Below are 6,000 nucleotides of genomic sequence, written 5' to 3' on the forward strand. Positions count from 1 at the left end.
TTATCCAAGTATTTTTTGGTATTATTTGTATTATGAGGTTATGTTACCTCTTGGGACAATAAATCTTCTAAGTCCACTAGTCACTGCATTAAGTAGTACTTTTTTAAATTCTTAAGTATTTCTCTCCAAACCTTCAATAGGCATACTATTCCACTTTCTGAAGAGTAATAATTATCAACTTACTGTTTCCTGCATACTCCATGCCATTAGTTTCTTTACTTAGTGTTTTCCTTACCCTTATGTTTTTTCCCCCTCTCCCTCTCTCATTTTTCAAATCATAGGATAATAGAATTTAGAACTGAAAAAGTTACCTTAAAGTTCATGCATTCCAATCATTCTGTTTTACAGAACTTTAGTGCCTTGCTTAAGGTAATGTGCAGAGCCAGGATTTCTACATAAGTATTCAAATTTCATATGGAGTACTATTTTCACAGTATCATCTACTTCAAGGCATAACTCATGTCCACTTTCCTCCATTGAGCCTTTGCTTTCTCTAGTCTACAGTAAAACTTCTTCTCAACTTAAATTTTCCTTGCCCTCAACAAAGTCATAATCTTTTAGTACACAACTTGACACATTGGAAGCACTCAAAAAACACTTGTTGATCAATTAATGAGCTTTTCCAATGGTTTTCCATCTTTTGTCAGATGGGTGAACTTAATCAATCCTCTTTTTCATGCTATAACAGTTTCCACTCACTTTGAAACAGCAAGGCCAGCTTTTTCTTGTGAGCTATAAAAATATCCAATCTTGGAATCTGTCATTTGTCCTTTCCAGATTCCCAAATAGCCCTTTATCTCTTCCTGATGAAACACTTTGCCAACCATTCAATCAACAAGTATCAGATTCTCAAGCCAACTTACTCACCAGTTTCTGAGTTTTTATGCCAAAAGACTCCCTTTAACTTGTTCTAGGCAACCCTCCTTCTCTTTCAACACTTCTAGATCAGACATTCCTTTTAACACTTACGCTTTTGGTTCAAGCTTTTCAACTGAGTTTAAAATGTATCTTGAGAATATATCACTTTCCCTTTTCCCATCTCCTAACCAAAGCAGACTTCATAACAAGGTCATTTGAGATCTTTTTGTGGTCTTCTTTTGGCTAGTCATCAGGGATCTTCTAATGTACATCCCATGTGTCTGGGACCGACTGACATATTATCATCATGTCAACCCACCTTTAATGAACTGTTTGCACTGTGGCTTCAATTACAGGCAGGCTTTCAGACTTGTTCATCTTGTCTTATGTATGAGACTGATACTATTGTTTCTACATAACATGTTACTCATTCAAATATATACAGAGATTAAGTAACACCTTTTTAAAGAAAGAGAGGAAGTTTACTTTGGTTTGAGAGGATTTGGCCCCAAATCTACTTTATTTCATATTCTAGGAATTGAACAAGTTGATTTTTAAAAGAAGGGACTGAAGAGCATTTAATAGGCATATTTTCCAGGGGATTTCTAAGACACTTTTTTTCATCTGTAAAATGAAAGATTTAAAGTCTCACCTCAGTCATACACAGGGATGTCACATACTGGAGCTCCCATTACAAATATTTCATTTCCTTAATTAAAATAAAAATTGACACTTCTGGCTACATAATCATTCTGCCTCCTTTCATTCTCCTCTCATTCTACCTATCCCTATACTTCACCATTTCCAAAATCTATTATTCATCCTCATCTTGGCTTTGAATCCCTTTATTTTTTTAGTGCTTTCAGTCATTTCTCATGCCCTTACTTCACCTCTCCTCCTTCCCAATCTCTGTCTTAAAGTTAGTCAATTCAACTCCACTCTGTCCTCCACTCTTGATTTCTCACCCCATTGTCGCATCATAGCTCTTCTCTTGGAGAATTTCTGCTCTGGATTACTCCCACCATCCTCTTCTTTTGAATCTATTCACCTATGATTGGGGAAGCCAAGTGGTGCAGTGGATAGAGTAGTGGACCTGGAGTCAGGGAGAATCATCTTCCTGAGTTCAAATCTGAAACTTACTAGTTTTGTGACCCTGGGCAAGTCACTTAATCCTGTTTACCTCATTTCCTCATATATAAAATGAGTTGAAGAAGGAAATGGCAAATCACAACAGTATCTCTGTCTTAAAAAACCCACACAACTAAAAAAGACTTAATAATACATACTGTTGAATAGAGCTAGAGAAAGTCATACAAAGGTGTAGTCTAGATACATTTTAAATTAATCTAGCTAACTTCAACTGGGTCTTTATTATGTAACAAGGAAATTCTTTTAATTTTTATTTTCTTTTTTTTAGATTTTATATTTTTTTGCAAGGCAATGGGGTTAAGTGGCTTGCCCAAGGCCACACAGCTAGGTAATTATTAAGTGTCTGAGGCTGGATTTGAACTCAGGTACTCCTGACTGCAGGGCCAGTGCTCTATCCACTGTGCCACCTAGCCACCCCGGAAATTTTTTTAAAAAATACTTTCAGTTTTATTGCATATTTTGTTTTTATATTTATAGATTAATTCTGCATATTGAAAGGTCTCAAAACTAAGTAAAAATATTAAGTAAATACATATATATTAAAGTACATAAAATACATGTATTATGTACTTATATAATCATATACACATTATATAAATACATAATATATAATGTATAAGTAATTCATATACTAATAAAGTTTTTAAAATTTCCACATCTATCCTACAAAAAAGGAAAATCAAATTTCTTCTGTGTATATGCTTAGTTGAGCAAAACAAATCCTCTCCCTACATCATGACTGGATACAAAAAAATAAATATGGCTCAATCCACACCTTAAATACATCACCTTTCTGTAATGAATAGCCTGTTTTTTCACTGTTCCTATAGAATCATTAATGGTCATTTTGTCAATCTTAGTTCTTATAATTTTTTAAAAGTTGTCTTTTATTCCTCTCCAATCCTCTATCTCATTCACAACAGAAGTTATTTCAAGTCTCCTTTTCTTAAATCTCCCCAAAACTTGTGTCAGATAAACTAAAAACTATGACAGGCAAGAGAGCCAACATAATTATCAAAGTAAAATACAGGGTTAAGTAGGATTAAATGTCAAATAAACTAAAACCAGCAAGTTTTGGGGGCAGGCAGAGCAGAAACAGGGAAAGCTAGTTGTAGCACCAAGGAGAGCTCCAAATATGCTGCTAGAGCTTCTGCTGTTGCTGCTGCTGCTGCTGGGGTTGTTGTGAAGTCCTTCATTCTTGGCAGTTCAGTGACAACTGGACTCCTCCCTGGATCCCTAGTAGAAGACTTCAGCTATTGATGGATATGACTTGTTGTATAGGTACATTTGTTCTTTGACCTTCTTGAGAAACTGCCTTCATCCACCCAAAAGATTTTAGTATCTATATCCACAAAAATGTACTAGGAGTAAATTTGGTTTTGAGCTGGGAGACTGCCATATTCCTTGAAAACTCTGTCCAGTGTGGAGCAGAGAAGGCTTAGCAACCTCTTCATTATCAAAATAATCATTCTTAATGTCCTAGTCATTCCCTGTACCTGAAACAACAGTCCCAGCAATGGAAATCTTCACACCATCCCTTTTCACAGCCAGGCTCAGTGACCTGACTTCAGTGGAAATGCCTGTTGGTCAGGAAGAGCAGTTATGAATGACAATTTTCCAGAAATAATCCCTAGGCAATAACTTTTCAAACCTAGTGAAGTGTTAATCATAATTGTTGTTGACAAGTCTAAGTGCAAGGTACCATGACTTAGAGTAGAGGCACAATCTGGTTGTATAATTCATCATCAAATTCCATATAGAGATAGACTACCAGAAGGAACCTCATGATATCTAAGGTCTGAGTTTGTAGCAACATATTGTATGATATTGATAGAAAATAGTCCAATAAAGTGGTTGCCGAACTTCTTAGAAAGCTGATTAATGTATGTAATGGGGGGGTTCATAATCCTCCTCATCTAGGTAAGCACAAACTTCACTTGTCACTGCTTGATTTTGTCTTTATGAAATTCTGTACGGTTATAAGCTCTGTAAGCCTGTACAGTTTATAGATAGATGAATTAGTCATTTAAAGTCATAACTCAAAATTCCCACTGTCTCCAGAGCAAATAGATGTGAGAGGGATGGTGAGGGGAAGGTGACTATATCTAACAAAAACAATGGAGGAATATATTTATTGCATAATTACATGCAAGTATAATACTGGAAAGAAATGAAATCTTATTGCTTTATTTTTGACCATTGTACAACAATGGATGTAATATTCAAAAGTGTACTTAATTCTCTTTCCATCAGTCATCAGGTAGTGGACAAAGGACAGGCAAAAATTAAGCTCTGTTGGTGAAGAGATTTTAGCCAACACATTAAACTGATTTGCCCTCCTTGAAAATATTTGATCTGTGAATCTATGCAGGTGAAGCACTACTTGAAGGAATGGTTAGGTAGCAGCACTGGCTATAGATGCTCTATGACTTATGACTATATAGGTTAGCTTTGATAATATTTCTTTTATTTTTAATATAAATATTTTATTTATTTATTCTTTCAACATTATGCAATGGTAGTTTTTAACAATCATTTTTTTTTTGTTTTTGCAAGGCAATGGGCTTAAGTGACTTACCCAAGGTCATGCAGCTAGGTAATCATTAAATGTCTGAGGCTGGATTTGAACTCAGGTACTCATGACTCCAGGGCCGGTGCTCTGTCCACTACTCCACCTAGTTATCCCTCAACAATCATTTTTTTTTTGGCAAGGTTTTATTTTTTTCTTCCTTCCTCCCACCTTCCCCTGACAGAAATCAATCTAGTGTAGGCTCTACATGTATTAACATGCTGACCATAGATCCATATTAATTTGATAGTATAGTATTTCTACCACTATGAAGATCATATTAAACTATTGTGAAAAGAGTAAGGCAATGATAAGATCCAAGGTGACTGTAGCCCATGTTCTCTGAACATACAGGTCCTTTGCTTTGCTGATTTGACTTTGAGTTTAGTGAACAAACTTTACCAGAGACCTCAGGTAGGCTTGTTTTACATTTTGATTTTTTCCTCTTTCTTTATTCTAATTCTTTCTTACAAAATATGGCTTGCTGGGGAGGGAAGGACAAAGGTATATATTCAGAAATGAAGGTGATATGAAAATAAAAATAGAATAAAAATTTGAACTACAAAGTTAACCTCCTTATCTGTGGTTTAATCAGAATACAATTAGACTGACTTATTTGATTCTACTTGAGTGACCTTGGATAAGTCATTTAAGTCCCCCGGGCCTCAATTTTCTCTTCTGTTAAATGATAAGATTGGATTGGATGCTAGCTAGGGTTTTTTTTTTTTTAATTTCTAAATCCTATGATACTATTATTCTGTTCGTTCCAATAAAATGAAATCTTTTGTGATTGGAAATTTCATTGTCCTACAGCTTTCAAAGAGGTCACACATTTATCTAATGTTTATAGAATGTAAGCTAATGCATGAATGGACAAATAAATTGTTTCTGACTGATTCTATCATCTTTTTTGTACCTTTACTGTCAGATCATTTTAAAGTTTAAGGAGAGTAAAGCTACTACTCCACAACTGTAAAACTCATCTTGAAGAAGCAAGGATAATGTCAAGGAATGTTTTTACAATTTTCCTTCTCCATGAGTGTACTTCATTGTTTCATTCTAGGAATCACAATGCTATTCAGAATATGGAATGACATGGAGGAGATTTGATGAGGAAATTGTATTGATCAGTTGACACTGTCAGAGGCAATGAATCTCTGAAACAAGTTGAACTTTAAAGAAAGTCCATCTTTGAAGAAAGGACAATGACTAATTCCATAGTAAGTATGGCTTGTATCCATCATCAATTTCTAACGGTGTTTTTATATGCAAATTTCAGAACTATTTGACTTTTCAGCTTTAAATAAGTGCAAGTTAATCTAGAGAACATGTATAAAACCACCCTTCTAAAGTAAAAGAAGCTTCAATTAGGCCCCAAAACAGACACAGAAGGAAAAACATCAAAAGAGACAGCTGCCCACTCC

Source organism: Macrotis lagotis, chromosome 4, assembly GCF_037893015.1.
Source record: "Macrotis lagotis isolate mMagLag1 chromosome 4, bilby.v1.9.chrom.fasta, whole genome shotgun sequence".
Lineage (NCBI taxonomy): Eukaryota > Metazoa > Chordata > Mammalia > Peramelemorphia > Peramelidae > Macrotis > Macrotis lagotis.